We start from the raw sequence: 15,592 nt of genomic DNA, 5'->3' as shown, positions 1-15,592 counted from the left end.
GAAGCAAATTCCATATTAGGATGGTTCTTAACATACTGGAGAAAACAAAGGCCTATGCTCAATACAGTGGAAATTCCTTAGTTACTCTAACAGATTCAGATAAAAATACAATGCATATATTATGAAAGGCAAGGAGACCCTCCCTGAAGGCTAAGTTGTACCTAAGGGATGCAAGGACATACCACTCACCAAACACATTAAGTATGGTCTGGGAAAGTAGAACTAGTATCACTAAGAAGTTCAGATTTAGCTCCCCTCTGCAGACAGGGTTGAAGACAGTTGCCGTCATAATAGAGTCAAGCTTATTAACACCCATGAGGTTTTTTTCCCCCAACAATAGAAGCCAGGTGGCACTGTTTAATCACCAGTAGCCAGGAGGCTACAATTACAGTAATTGACAGGCAAGGTAAAATGTCAGCAAAGACGGCTTTATCCTTGGAGTTCTGGAGGCAGTTAATAAAGCATAGCATTCCTAGGGGCACAACAGATCAACAGTTTAAAAAAGTGCTTCTTAACATCTATAAGCAAAGGGGTAAAACAGAGGAATAGAAGGGTGAGGGCAATTTCTCCAGTAAAAATATCTTGTGCATTTCCTAGACCCAAGCCAGTTTTTAAATCTGGATGCCATTGACCACCAAAATGAATTGTTCCCTTGAAGAAGATCTTTGCAGCATGGCGGCAATCATAATATAATACCTTCCCAAGACCTTTTCACAGAGAGAGATACGGGCATTTACTTGGGTTACTGTATACTGAAACACCTGGAGAACTGTAGCTTGAGTAACATTAAGGCATTGCCATGGTTTCTCATTTGAGCAGGAAAATCTATAATAAATTGAAACCCTATAATGAAGAGAGTCCTGGGAAAAATTCAACTCACTGGACAACTGAGACATGCCAAGAGTTCATTTATCCAATGCTCAATCATAAAATTGGAATTGTACTTGGCATTATTATAATTCCCCACATTATTAGCCTATGAAGAAGGTAAGAAGGTAGGTAAGAAGAAAATAGAAAAATTGCCCTCTTCCCCAAAACCAAGATAGCAAAGAGAGAAAATTACATCTTTGGAGTAGCAACAGTGATATGGTGGAAAATAACACCACTCTAAATGACCTAAGAATTCAGGGGTAATAATTTCAATCATATGTCTATTTAATTTGCCAATATGGTCCCTTGAGAAACTATATGGGTCATTGAGAATGGTTTTAGGCTATTGCAGGATTAATCAAGTTGCATCTTCAATCACTGCTATTGTGCCAATATAGCTTCTGTATAAGAGTAGAATAATAAGGTATTAGCTACATCACATAGGATTGTTAACTTGATGAATGCATTCTTTTCTATTCCAATTAAGTAGATCATAAACAGCTCATATTCAAGTGGAATGAACAAAAACATTCCTTTTTAAAGTTTTGTTTCGGGCTGAATTAATGTTCTGTCTTCTGATAACAAAATAGTGCAAAGAGATCTGGAACACCTATATATCCCAGACCACCACATTGATTAGCTATATTGACGACATCACACCCTTTGAACAAAACAAACACAAGATGGTGAGTGGAGACACATGTGCTTCGTGTATTGAGTGTCAGGGGAATGATACTTTAGTGAAAAATTAGGGATGAAATAGGGTGTTGGCTGTATATTTCCTCCAAATTGAGTCAAATTATTGAATCTTACATCCCCTTCCACAAAGAAGGAAGCAGGGTATCTGGCAGGCCTCTTTGGATCTTAAAAAGTCATATTCTATGCCTAGAAATATTGCTTCAGCCTATAAACCAGGTAAAATGGAAGACTTAAACTATTAGCTGGTCCCAGAGCACTGAAGGTGTCTGTAGCTTGTTGAAGACAAAGTACAAACGACTCTATCACTTGGACTGAATGAGGACCAGATACTTCTTGTGTGGAGGCATCAATGGTAGGAAAAGATGCAGTATGGAGCTTATGCCAAATTTTAGAGGATCACAATGCAGCCCCTGGGACTCTGGTGCAATGCCATGCTATCTATAGGGAAGAATTTTGTGCTTTCTGAAAAGTAGGCATTCTACACACCCTTGACAGAAATTCAATGCTTGAACATTGGCAAAGTTTCCCTGCCAAGTCATGTGGTTATATGGTCTTAGAAATTCATCAAAAAACAGAAATATAAAATTGACTAGAGTTTAAAAGCCTCCTTCATTTTCTTACACACGTAACACATATTTTAAGATTTTTCTTGATAATGATCAACTTGTTATCTTTCAGAAGCAGGTATAAAACACATCTATATAAATTTACTCTTAATTAACTCTTTAAATGCCTTAAAAGGTATCCATATTGTTTAAAACATAAATATTCCAATATCAAGAATTTGAAGTAATAAATTCCTTATAATTTTTGAAAATGATTCTTTTAATGTTTTCATCATTAACTTCTAATCTTATTTTCCCAATCATATTCTAGGATGATATTCAAAAGAAAAGGGTATCTAATATGTAGGGATTTTTTAATAGTATGCAATGGCAAAATTCAACAGAAAAATTTGCTGAAGTATTTGTCAATGCTTACAAAATATGCAGCAGTAGTAGTATTTATGTAGCTTGAGTAACATTAAGGCATTGCCATGGTTTAAGTTAATAGATTTATAAATTTAGTAATTTTTATAATTTCACAATAGCTCTGTAAAGTACTCTACATCATTCTCTTACAGAAATATTTATATTTAGTATAAATTATAAAATATTATGCAAACATTTGAAAATGTTTCCCAAATAATTAAATGTCATGAATAACACTCATGAGACAATAAAAATTAAAATAATTCAAACATGAAATTTAATATAATTACACTTTGTATAAATGTCTTTCTTTTACATATACAGTTGTCCTTTGGTTCCACAGAGCATTGGTTCCCAGACTCACCATATACCCAAATTCACAGATACTCATGTTCCATATATAAATTGACATGATTGTGTGTAACCTGCACACATCTCTCCCAGTCATATACATTAAATCATGTCTAGATTACTTATAATGGACAATACAAAGTGAATGAAATATAAACATTGTTATACCATATTGTTTAGTATAATAACCAAAAAGTTTGTACATGTTCATTTCAGATACAATTTTTTTAATGTTTTGATTTGCAGTTGGTCAAATCTACAGATGTGGAAACCATAGATATGGAGGGCCCACTGTATTCTAAAGTGAATATCATTTTATAACATTAAAAAATATAATATTACTTAAATATAATATGAATAATTTTATTCAAACTACTGTGAAATTGAAACTTTAGTATACCATTTCATAATCACATATCATTTATCTTCTATCTAGAAACTAGTAGAAAATGACAATAGTTTTCTCTATTGTAGCTTTGGATCAAATGGTCTTCATATAATAATATATAATGATAATGCTCTATAGATTTACTCAAATAGAAACCCTTGGTAAGAATACACAGAGCATTGTGCTGAAACAGAAACCAGAACTGATAATCAATCTAACTATCTATTTATTTAATTAGTACGAGATATTGAATCCAGGGGCACTTACCCTCTATGCCGCATACCCAAAACTTTTTTAATTTTTGACAGAGGGGCTCATTACATGGCCTAGGGCCTCACTACGTTGCCAAGGCTGGCTTTGAACTCAGGATCCTCCTGCCTCAGCAGTCAGAACCACTGGGATTACAGGTATGCGTCACCACACCCAGCTGAGAATCCATTATCAAAGACACACCAGGACTCACCCAGCCTCTCAAAAAAGAGATATTGAATTCTGCTCATCCTGTCCAAACCCAAAATGCCATAAATGGAGCCAATCTCCAGATATTGAAAAAATATGTAATTTTTCTCATGTACGGTATATAGAAAGATACATATGCACACATATGTGAATATGTGGCATATGCATATCTTATAAATCTCTGCTTAACAAGTCCATTCTTTTAGATTTTTATACTTATATGATACAATTATAATGACTTCAATATCTTTGTCTATTAAATATAACATCTGTGTCAGTGTTACATTGATTCAAATATTTAGCTATTCTCCTAAAAAATGGTTAATAATCTTACCTTTCTGCATGCCAGGTAATTTTTATTAGATGCAAGGCATCATAAGTTTCATTTTGTTTAGTGCTGGAACCTTTGTATTTCATAATAAACAGCCTTATGTTTTATTCTGGGACACAGCTAAATTTACTCGAAGCACTTTGATTTTTACTGGTATTTCTTTTAAAACTTGTTAGAATAAAACTACAGCAGTATTTATTCTAAAGCTAATCATTCCCATTTATTGAGGTGATAAGGGTTTGTATCTTCCCAAAAAAGAGATATTGAATTCCTAACACCCAGTACCTCACAACGTGACCTAATATATAGAAAGAGGCTCTTTGCAGATTTTAACGAAGCTAAACATGGGACCATCAGTGTGGCCCTAATCCAATGTTCTTATAAAATGGGGAAATGGCCATAGACATATTAGGGATAAGATGGCCACGTGAAGACTAAAGCAGACATTGGTTCCAGAAGCCACAAAACGCCTGGGGTCACCCGAAGTTATAGAGAGACCAACCCCAGAAGAGGACAACCCTGTAAACCTTACTTTGGGTGTTCTAGCCCTTAGAACTGTGAGATAATACATTTCTTCATTAAAGTCACCCACGTGGTCCTTTGTTACTGCAGCCCTAGGAAAGGGCTGGTGAGGAGGGCTTTCCGAACATACTACCCAATGCCCTGTGTACAAGGAGGTTTTGTGAGCTGCATTCTTACCTCTCTCTGAGCCCAGGCTCCTGCTGTCTCCAGTCCCTCGAGGGGGTTCCATCTCTTGTCCAACTTGTGCTCATCAGTAGTCTACTGAATAGTGGACAGTGCCCTTTACTTACCTCCAGGCTTTTCATTCTGTGTGTTTCCTTTCTCGGAGTTACTTTGTTCAGCTAACTGTGGTAATATTAGTCTCCCCATGATTCTCAGCTCTGCCTCATTATGTAACAGAAGCCACTGTGGAAACTAACACCTCCTAAGAATGCAAGCCCCAGGCAGTGACACCAGGACTCACCCCAGCCTCTCTCAGGGACTGCTGTCCTTCATTCCCTTACCCACAGCTTCTTAAAGCCATTGTGTCATGTTTGTCTAATTTTTCTAGTTGTTTCAGGTGTGAGGATTAATTTAGTCTTTTTTCCCCCTCTATCTGGGAAATGTGAAGTCTGTTATCATGAATAGGATGTAAGTTTCATGAGAAAACAAGTTTCACATACTTATTCACAGCTATATCTCTAGTGCATAGATTGGCATCTGTTGCATACCAGTGCTCATTAGGTGCTTCTGGATATTGATTTAATAACTAAAATAATAATACAAGCAGATAAAACATAAAACATCCATCTGCCTTTCCTCTGACATATTCATAATTTAGTGGCATTTTGCCTTATCCTTGATTTGTAATTCACAGAAGGAACTCAAATGCTTAAAATGCTTTTAATGTTGTACATATTACAAAAAAATAATATGCTATTACTGGAAAATAATTAAATTTGTGTTATCTGTACTACAGCAAAAAGGAAGTAAGTTTACATATATATTCTATAAGAATTAAAAATAGCGTTTTCTTTTGCACTGCCTGAAAATGTGACTGTATCATTAAAGAGTGGGATATTCAGAAAGTTCATATTTATATTATAGTAAGTATTTGTTATTCCCATCACCTCTCATTTCCATAACCATAATGTCTACTATTACTTTGAGGCCAAATCAATCTTCAAATGCTATACTTGAGAAAATGCTATATTGCTTTTGTTGATGTTTTAGAATTATAATAACTGATAAGGTCCAAGCAAATTATCTATTAAATAAAATTCTTCGTATTATATAAAATAGCTATAATTATGTAATACTTGTATCAGTCTTGAAAAATTACTATTTTTATCTTTTAAAAATATGGGAAATATGAAACAAGCAAATAAAGATTGTGTACATACATGTGTGCTTTGGACTGAAAATTTCAGTTTAGAAGTCTCTTCTATTATATAATAGTATTCTTATGTTAATGGATGGAAAGCTACTATTTCCTTTCATGCAAATCAGATTCCATAATGCAGACAGGCATCAGCAGAATAAGCTTTCTTTCAACTCTTATTATAAAGTGGAATTAATAGACTTATATAAAAGTTTCTTCAGACATTACAGACTGCACAAAGATTTCCATTACAACCAGCCGGGGTCTTCTTTGTCCTCAGGCTTTGCCAAGCATCTGAATTTAATATATGGTACATAATTTCCTATGTGCTGAATTTTACATGTTCCATGGTTATCAAAACTATGTATATGTTCACTGACAATTTCACTATATGAGTTTACATTTTATTATTTTCTAACAAGAACCATTCTTTAAAAGGAAATAGAAATGTTCCCTTTAAACAGTGATATTCATAGTTGATAAATTTTGCAAATAATTTTAGAAAGAACAATCCAAAGTCAAACTTAAAAGATATATGAACATGCATAAGTAACAAGTCATGAACTGTAATACAGCTATACTTATGCATATGTACATATACAGCCTATATATTTATGCATTTATACACAATATGAGTTTAAAAAACCCTTTGTTCAAATGATAACCTTCAGTTTCCAGCTGCTTCTCTTCCCTGTCTAGATCAGTCAATGGCAATTTAAAAGAGTTTAAAAACAAAAATCCAAAATAATTTATTGATAAACATGGTGCCAACTAAGTACCATTCTGAATGTATTTTTACCCAAATACTCAGCTATTAATAAACCCACTAAATTTAGTGTTTATAAAAGAAGTCATGCTTATAAGGAATGTGCCCTTACCAGGCATGGTGACTCATGCCTGTAATCCCAGCATCTTGGGAGACTGAGACTGGAGGATCTCAAGTTCAAGGCTAGCCTAAGCAACTTATTGAGACCCTAAGCAACTTAGTAGACTCTGTCTCAAAATTAAAAAGGGCTGGGGATGTGGCTCAGTTGTTAAGTACCCTTGAGTTCAATCCCTGGTACTGCCCTCCACTAAAAAAAAGAATGCCCTCTTTTTGATGCTCAAGTTATTGAGAAATAAGTCAAAATAAAGGAAATGGAAGTACAAATTATCACCTGTGTTATACATTTAGCAGATGTTTGTGGGAGATTCTCTTTGCTGTGGGAAAGTATGATTTTTTTTAAAGAGAGAGAGAGAGAGAGAGAGAGAATTTTTTAATATTTATTTTTTAGTTTCCAATGGTCACAACATCTTTATTTTAGTTTTATGTGGTGCTGAGGATCGAACCCAGCGCCCAGCGCATGCCAGGTGAGCGTGTTACCACTTGAACCACATCCCCAGCCGGGCAAGTATGATTTTTAATACTGAACTCCAGAATTAAATATGCTTACTCATGTAAGCAAGACTGAAAAGCCACTCTCTTTCCTCCTCAAATAATCAAGACCGATAAAGAATACTTTTCTTTGCAGTCAAGCCCATTCCCTCCTCTTTTTAATTTTTATTTTCTATATTCTTTCTTTTGTTATGTTAAAAACCTTCAATGGGACTATGCTCTTGTATTTTTTTAAAGGAAACCACTTTCCCTAAAGAAATTTAGGGAATTTTATTTATCTCTATTATCTTTCAAACTAGGTTAATTCTACCTTTTAACTCAGAGATCTCTGACAACCTCTTTTGCTTAAATGAACATTCCATTCATGTGCTTTCTTGAGGAGATGTCTAGTGAACATATGTTACACTAAAATGCTGAAGCACTAGGGAGAAATATAATTTGTCAAATTACCTCTTTGCTATGGTTTGGATATGAGGTATCTCCCCAAAGCTCTTGCTTTCCACCCCCGCCATTTTTATTGGTTCTTTTTAGTTGTATGTAACATTGGGATTCATTTTGACATAATTATAAAGGCATGGAATATAATTTGTTCTAATTCAGTCCCCTGTATTTCCTCTTTACCTTCCCTCATCCATCTTCTTATTCCCTTCCCTATACGTTAAGGGTTTCCATTTAGTTATTGTTCTTAGGGTCTTGTGGATATACACAATGGTGAATTCACTGAGGTATATTCATATATGTGCATAGGAAATTTAGGTCAGATGCATCTTACTCTTCTTCCCTTATCCCACCCCTTCCCGCTCTCCTTTAATTCACTTCATTTAGTCCTCTGAACTTTTTTCAACTTTGTTGGAATCCCTACCACCACCTTTACCTTTTCTGTCTCTCTTTCCACCTCCCTATTTTGGATTAGCTTCCACATATCAGAGAAGACATTTGACCTTTGACTTTTGGTGTCTGGTTTATTTAACTTAGCAAGATAAAATATCCAGTTCCACCCATTAACCAACAAATGTCATAAAGTCATTCTAGGGCTGTAATACTCAATTGTGTATATATACCACATTTTCTTTATCCATTTACCTGTTGAAGGGCACCTAGATTAGTTCCATAGTGTGGCTACTGTCAATTGTGCTGCTATAAATCTTGATGTAGCCATATCCCTGTAGTATAGTGATTTTAGATCTTTGGGGTATATATTGAAGAGTGCGGTACCTGAATCATATGATGGTTCCATTCCTAGTTTTTTGAGAAATCCCTATAATGCTTTCCAAAGTGGTTGCACTAATTTGTACTGCCACTAACAAGGTATGAGTGTACCTTCCCCCCTCTCCCGCCACATCCTCACCAATTCCCAAAGCTCCTATTAATGCAGGAATGTTCAGAGGTAAGAGGATTGGATTGTGAGAGCTGGAATCTAATCAGTTTATCTATTTTTAATGGACTCACTAGGTGGTGGCTCTAAGCAAGTGGGGCAGCTGGAGGAGACAGGTCAGTGGGGATGTGCCTTGGGAGGGTGCATCTTCCCAGTCGCCCTGCCTCCTCTCTCTTTCTCTGCTTCCTGGCCACCATGAGCTGAGAACTGCTCCTCTGCCCTGCCTTTCTCCCATGATGTACTGCCTCACCTTAGGCTCAGAGCAGTGGAATTAACCTACCATAGACTGAGACCTCTGAAACAACGAACCCCAAATAAACTTTTCCTCCTCTAAGTTGCACTTGTCGCAGGATGAAAAGCTGACTAACACACTCCTAATAATTAAAATTTTCTTTTGAGTATTTCTCATAGAGAGTAAAACTTTTAAAAATAGTCATAGTATTTTCTTGAAAATTTTCAGTTTTAATCATTCATGCTAATATATCTTTGATTTGGGGATTTGATAAAAGCCCTTGATAATTTCCTAAGAAAACTACACATAGCCACATACATATGTAAGCGAATAATTTTGAAACTGTTCCTATCTTAATATTAAGTATCCACAAAATATTTTTCAAAAAATAGTTCATTCTCTCCAACCAAAATCTTTTTATGATGATTTGATTCCTCTATTATTTCTATTCAGAGTTCCAAAATTTTGTCTCAAATAGTCTCTCTTTGATATGCTTACAGATATCTCTGTGATTACATATCAATTTTTCTCTTTCATCTGAACCTCCAGAACATTACTCTTCACCTTTCTTGCGGGCTTGCCACTTGTAGCTTTGTATAAGTGTTATTTGATAGACTAAAACTACCAGTATTTGCAAGCTAACTATGAGGGGGAAGGGGGGGGGGTGGTATGTTTTTCATTTTTAATGGAAAAATATGTAATCTATATACTAACCAAAATTCCTAACCCATTTCTAAGAGCATACTTAAAATGTCATATTAGCATTTTATTTAATATTTACTGCTCAAAACATCTCTTGAAACCAATTGTATGGGGTAATGGTCCCTCTCTCAACATTGGCAACATCCAAGATGTACATGCCCATTGTTGACACTGGACATGCTTTCTGAGATATTTAAACATGACTCTGATGGTCTATAAATTGAATTTATAATGTAATTCTGGATTCTAGAAGTTTTTACATGTAATTTTGTTAAAAATATGCAAATCACCTGGGACTTATTTATATATTTTATACATAATCATTCAAAGTATGTTATTGAGAAGTGTGTGTGGTTTATGAAATTTTGGTATTATGGTAAAGTGGTATATCAAGGAAAAGGTTAAACAGAGACTTCTGCTAAAGTTCTTTGAGTTCTAAGTAACATAAAATAATGAGGTAATGTAACTAGAAAAATTATTAAAAGGTTGTTATTAAATCAAAATGAGGAGCTGATCCACTAGGCTTCAGAAAGTGTAGGAATGTGAGTCATTTTGCAGTCCTTAGGTATAGAACATTCTGTACTTTTCACAGAAGGATCATTTATGCTTGCTTCAGTGACAAGTCAAACCATGTTTTATTGCTCTGTATATTTAAACTCCAAACTCCTGAAAGGATCAGATTATCTGCCTGATTCAGGTGCCAAATGCTAGGCAGGTCATGTATCATAAAGACTACTGCTTATTGGACCATCTTATGGATTGTGTGGATAGTTATTAGATTTGAAAGACTTAGCATAATAATGATAAAGATGACTCTTATGATTTGTATCTGGTTAATCTATAAATCTCTACTGAAAACAGCCTAATACAATTTTGATAGTAGATTTATGCTGAAATCATAATTTTTCTTGCTTCAATTTTTTTCCCTAAGATTTGTAGTATATCACAGTCACTATACAAACCCAAACCTATAAACATTTATTGTTATTCACCATAGAAAGATTTTTAAATAAATAAAGTTAAATTATTAAAATGCATTTTGTTACTGATGTGGCTCAAGCAATGTGTTTTGTTTATTTTTCTAGGTAAAGCAAGTTTAAGCTATTGGAGTAAGCACTTTATGAAATTATCGAAGCAATACTGTCTGAGTGACAATCATGAAATTTAGTTTAACCATCATGAAATGAGTTTGATGTTTGATTGTTTTGTGCTGTGTTTTGGGAGATTCTGATTATACCCATTCAGCTCTCTTTGTTTGACTCTTCAGAGGAATCTCACAAGATGTGTGAAAAATTAGGAATGATAGGTACAAAATATTATTTTAGCACAAATATTTGAAAAACATTGAAGAAGCTTTATGCCTTGGCTTTCATATTTTTAAAAGTCTAAATTTAAACAAAACACTTATTTTCTTAAAAAACTGTTGTGTTGTAGTATAGTCAAAATACATCTGAAGCATAAACTCATCAGAAAATCCTCACTATAATATACCCTAAAGAATGTACCAAAATTATATAGCTAAAATCTCATGAACACCAAATACAATATTTTTAGTAAAGGTCAACATGAAACCTTATTTTGTGCCTCCACTGTCTTCTCCAACTTACAACACACTATATTTTTAAAGTGAAATGGTTTGATTTGAATTGCAAATGTTATCACATATATGGTTTTATTCTTTTCTATGTGGATGAGTGACAGTGGTATATAAGAGTTAACAAACCTTATCCAGTTTTAAATACATTTCTGGTATTGAAAGCTAACAGAGCTGAAAGTTGAATAGAAGAAAGCTCAGCTCCTGTATTCATTCTTTTATTTGTGTTCTGAAAGGGCCTTATGGAGGAAACCTGATAGAAATGTCATGGCATTACTAAACAGATCCAAGTCCAAGGTAGGAAAATAAAAGCTTGGCTTTGCTGCTTCTTTTGTCATTTTATATGCAGTGGATAGTGCTTTCAAAATGAGGGCCCAAGGCTATACATGTCCTTCAATCCCTTAGACCCCGAAAAGTGAGTCCATCCTTCAATGACCTACTGAAAGAAGCCTTTAAGGAAACTCATGTTCCAAGAACACAGATCCCTTGTAAGGATGACAACAGAATGGGGGAAGGGTGGCTAAGTTAAAGAGGCATACATTCTTGCATGCAAGGAATATCCAAAACCACATGAGATGGTCCAGGAAGATCGTCAGCATGACTACATCAGAACAAATATTCTGTAATGTGTTGTTTGGGGATTTACTGGAAGGTAGAGTTTACTCTATATGTGTCAAGTATGGTGAAAATTTGGGCATCACGAGAGCTTACAGTTGTATTGCTAGCATATGACATTCAAATAAGTAAAAACACCACACTTTCTTCTTAGGAGTTCCTAGGAAAATTAGCAACTTATTTATTCTTTGAGGCCACAAAAATATTACAGAATAGAAAGGACTTTGGAGTTGTGAAGTCTTGATTTTATATCTCAACTCACTTTATTTCTAACTTCCTACCTTGAACAGGTTAGTTCACTTCTGTCCTTGATAAGTTAAGGATAACAATAGGGGCTCTGTTGAGCTTTCTAGAGATTAATTGAGATAACATAGGGAAAGCACCAGTACATGTTAAACTCTCAGTAGGAATCATTTCCATTCCCCCAAGGAAATTAATTTGGTTCTAACATAGATGGTCGCATTTCCTTTAAGGTTCTTTTTTTCTTAAATAGATAACAATTGTCAGTTTCTAATTCTGCCATTTAGAAAAATTAAAAATGGTTAACTATTGCTTTTTACAGAAAATATTAAGTAAAAATAAAGATCTGAAGCTCAAGGCTTATACAGTATAGAGAAAGAAATACTGCAAACTTTCTTTAATCAGCGAAGCTTTTAAGGGGCAGAAAAGCCTAATATACATTTGTGCTACAATCTGACAACATCTTAGAAGACAGCATTCTTTTGCCTAATAGTATAGCATTGCCATTGTTAATGGATGAGAAAGTAGTTTAGAGTGCAAAAGTGGAAGATCTGTGGTTTTAACCTAAGGATAAGCAAAAAAATATATGATGTTGGTGTTGTACCTCTAGTGACTTTATTTTTTATTCTGGGAAAATCCTGGGTTACATTTGAAATCCCAGTGATAATATTAATAAGTATTTCTTTGCTTTCAAAAGAGCAATGATATTAAATTATTAGAAGAAAATGTATTTTTTCTTTTAAAGCTCATTTAGGGTAAACCTTTATAAATGATTCAAAATTTAGATGCAATAAAATAAAAACTGATAAAATCAACTACATTAAAAATAGAACTATTATATGGCAAAACACCATGAACAAAATCTAAAGAAAAATTAAAGACTAGAAAAAATACTTATAATAGACATCATAGATAAAGAGTTAATATTAAGAACTTTTAAAAAAGGTAGAAAAAGAAGGAATCCCCAATTGATTAAGATAGCCAAAAAAAGTTACAAAAACTGGTACAAAGCGTCCTTAAATGTATTAAAAGATGCTGAATTTTACTCTTAAAAGCAATGTATATTAAAACTACCCTAACATACCACTTTTGACCTATGAAATTAGTAAAAATTCAAAAGCCTGCCACCACAGTCAAAATCAAGAGTAAACATTCTCATCAGTGTGCCAAGGATATAGCACCAGTATAACTAGGAAGTCACCCCAAGGACATACCTCCACAAATATAAATGATCTGAACAAATTTATTCACTAAAGGATTATTTGTCATAGCAAAATACAGGAAACAAACTAGCATGATAGATTTGAACAGAAACATAAGCAAATAAGCATATAGAATCTCTATAAAACTGCTATGGAATGATTTCCAACATATATTGTTTCATGACAAAAATAGGAATCCAGTAACACCTCATAATTTACTATTTTGTAAGAAAAAAATGTAAGAAAGCAATGTATGTGCCCTTGTATTTTTGTGTAATGAAATCTAGGAAGAATAAACCAGGATAATTAAAATCACCACCCAGAGAAGAAGTAGAGATAATGGGATAATGTTGAGAGTGAGAATAATTTGTATACAGTATTAATTTTTGAACCTTGTCAAAATTTCATGTATTCAAAAATAAAATATATAAAAGGTAAAATAGTGAATCTCAAATTGCATCTTTATACACATATATCAACAACCTAACTTTATTTCAAATAACACACAGGTTGAATTCAAGTAATGATTGGATAGAGTATTCTATGTACATTTAGTGATAAAAATTTAAAGACAAAAATAATTACAAAGGAATTACTTAGTTGTTTTGTTTATTACTGTGGTGTAAGTGTAGTTAATATAAAGTTCTATGTGTAATATAGGATAGATCTCACAAGTAAGTACAATATGTTAGGAATCAGGGTCTCAGTGTGGAAGGAAATTCAAAAATTTAACTTGAAAGAAAAGGAGGAAGCTTGTTGAAGTGTGTGTGTGTGTGTGTGTGTGTGTGTGCATGTGTGTGTGTGTGTATTCTATCTTCCCCGCTCCAAAGTAGACTTTGGAGCAATGAAATACCCTTAGCAATGTATACATCTAGAGCTCAGATTTCACTTTTAAAGTATCATTTCCTATTAAAAAGAACATGGGTCCTTGAAGAAATAGCCATTCAAACTAATAAATAATTAGACTCCATAGCTTCAGTTTGCATTTAAGATACACATTTTAACCTGTGTGACCTTGATAAGCAAAGCATAACTGTGCTACAATTTCCCCCATTATGAAAAGAAGAATCATTGTAACAGTTAATACTTACATAGCTCTTGTTATCTGCCATGTACTTTTCTAATACAATTTCTGCTTTGTATTGACTTCTTATAAGAAAGTTGGTAAAATAAAAAGCAGAAATTATTAATTTAAAATGGTATATTTTATAAAATTAAATAAATTATTAACACAAATTAAAGAAAAATATATTAAATGAATGTCAGTTAATATGTTTGTTCTAGTATATTTCAAAGAGATTGTGCAAATCCAGGATTATATTAATGAAGGAAAATTGCAAAGGAGTTAAATGAAACTTTATATAAAAGAAATTAAAGTAACCAAAATAAGTGGAAAGGACTTAAACTGCCTCAAAAATTAAAGGTAGGCAGTTAAAATTATTTTAATGTCATTTTCATTAAATGAAAAACAACTAAGTAAATTTAAATAAAAAATAAAATAAAAAACAACTAAGTAAATTGAAATAAAAAAAAACTATTAAGTGTTAATGACTTTTTCGAGATTTAGTCAGAATTCTGAACTGCTACAAGTTTCCAAGCAATTCATATGGGAACCTCAAAAATGTATATGATTTTGACTAATTAATTCCTTTGTTACACTCAATAATTATGATTATAAAGATATTTTTCTAAGCATCATATAATCCCAGAAGTATAACCAAACCATAGAATACCATGTAGCCATTATCAGTTACATTAAAGGAAATTACCTTCACTGTATATCTTTACATTATGAAACATTCTATTAGTCTCAAAAATGTAATCTCGTTTTAAATGTGTTTATAATAAAATAAAATTCTATGAATCTATATATCACAAGGTCAAACATTTATCTCTAAGTCACAGAATTTGCATAACTTTTATATTCTTTTTGGACATTTGCCTGAAAGTAATCATTATATTTAGAATTTTTTCATGGTATGGTATGTCTGTTTTTTCTTTCTTGTTTTTTGTTTTGTAGTGCTGGGGACTGAACCCTGGGTGCAGGGTATCATACATGCTAGGTGTGACACTGCCACTTAGTTACATTGAACATTGAACATTGTTTTGTTTTGTTGAGACAGGATCTCTCTTAGTTGCCCAGGCTGGCCTTGAACTTGCCATCCTCCTGTCTCACCTCCCTAGCAGCTGGAACTATGGGCATTTGCCACTGTACCAGCAGTGTTCATTTATTATTATAAGGTATTTAAAACTTTTGATATGAAGACGAAAATGAGACATAAAAACAAATACATGTAATTGTATAT

Source organism: Marmota flaviventris, chromosome 7 (assembly GCF_047511675.1).
Source record: "Marmota flaviventris isolate mMarFla1 chromosome 7, mMarFla1.hap1, whole genome shotgun sequence".
NCBI lineage: Eukaryota > Metazoa > Chordata > Mammalia > Rodentia > Sciuridae > Marmota > Marmota flaviventris.
This window is presented reverse-complemented; position numbering follows the sequence as displayed.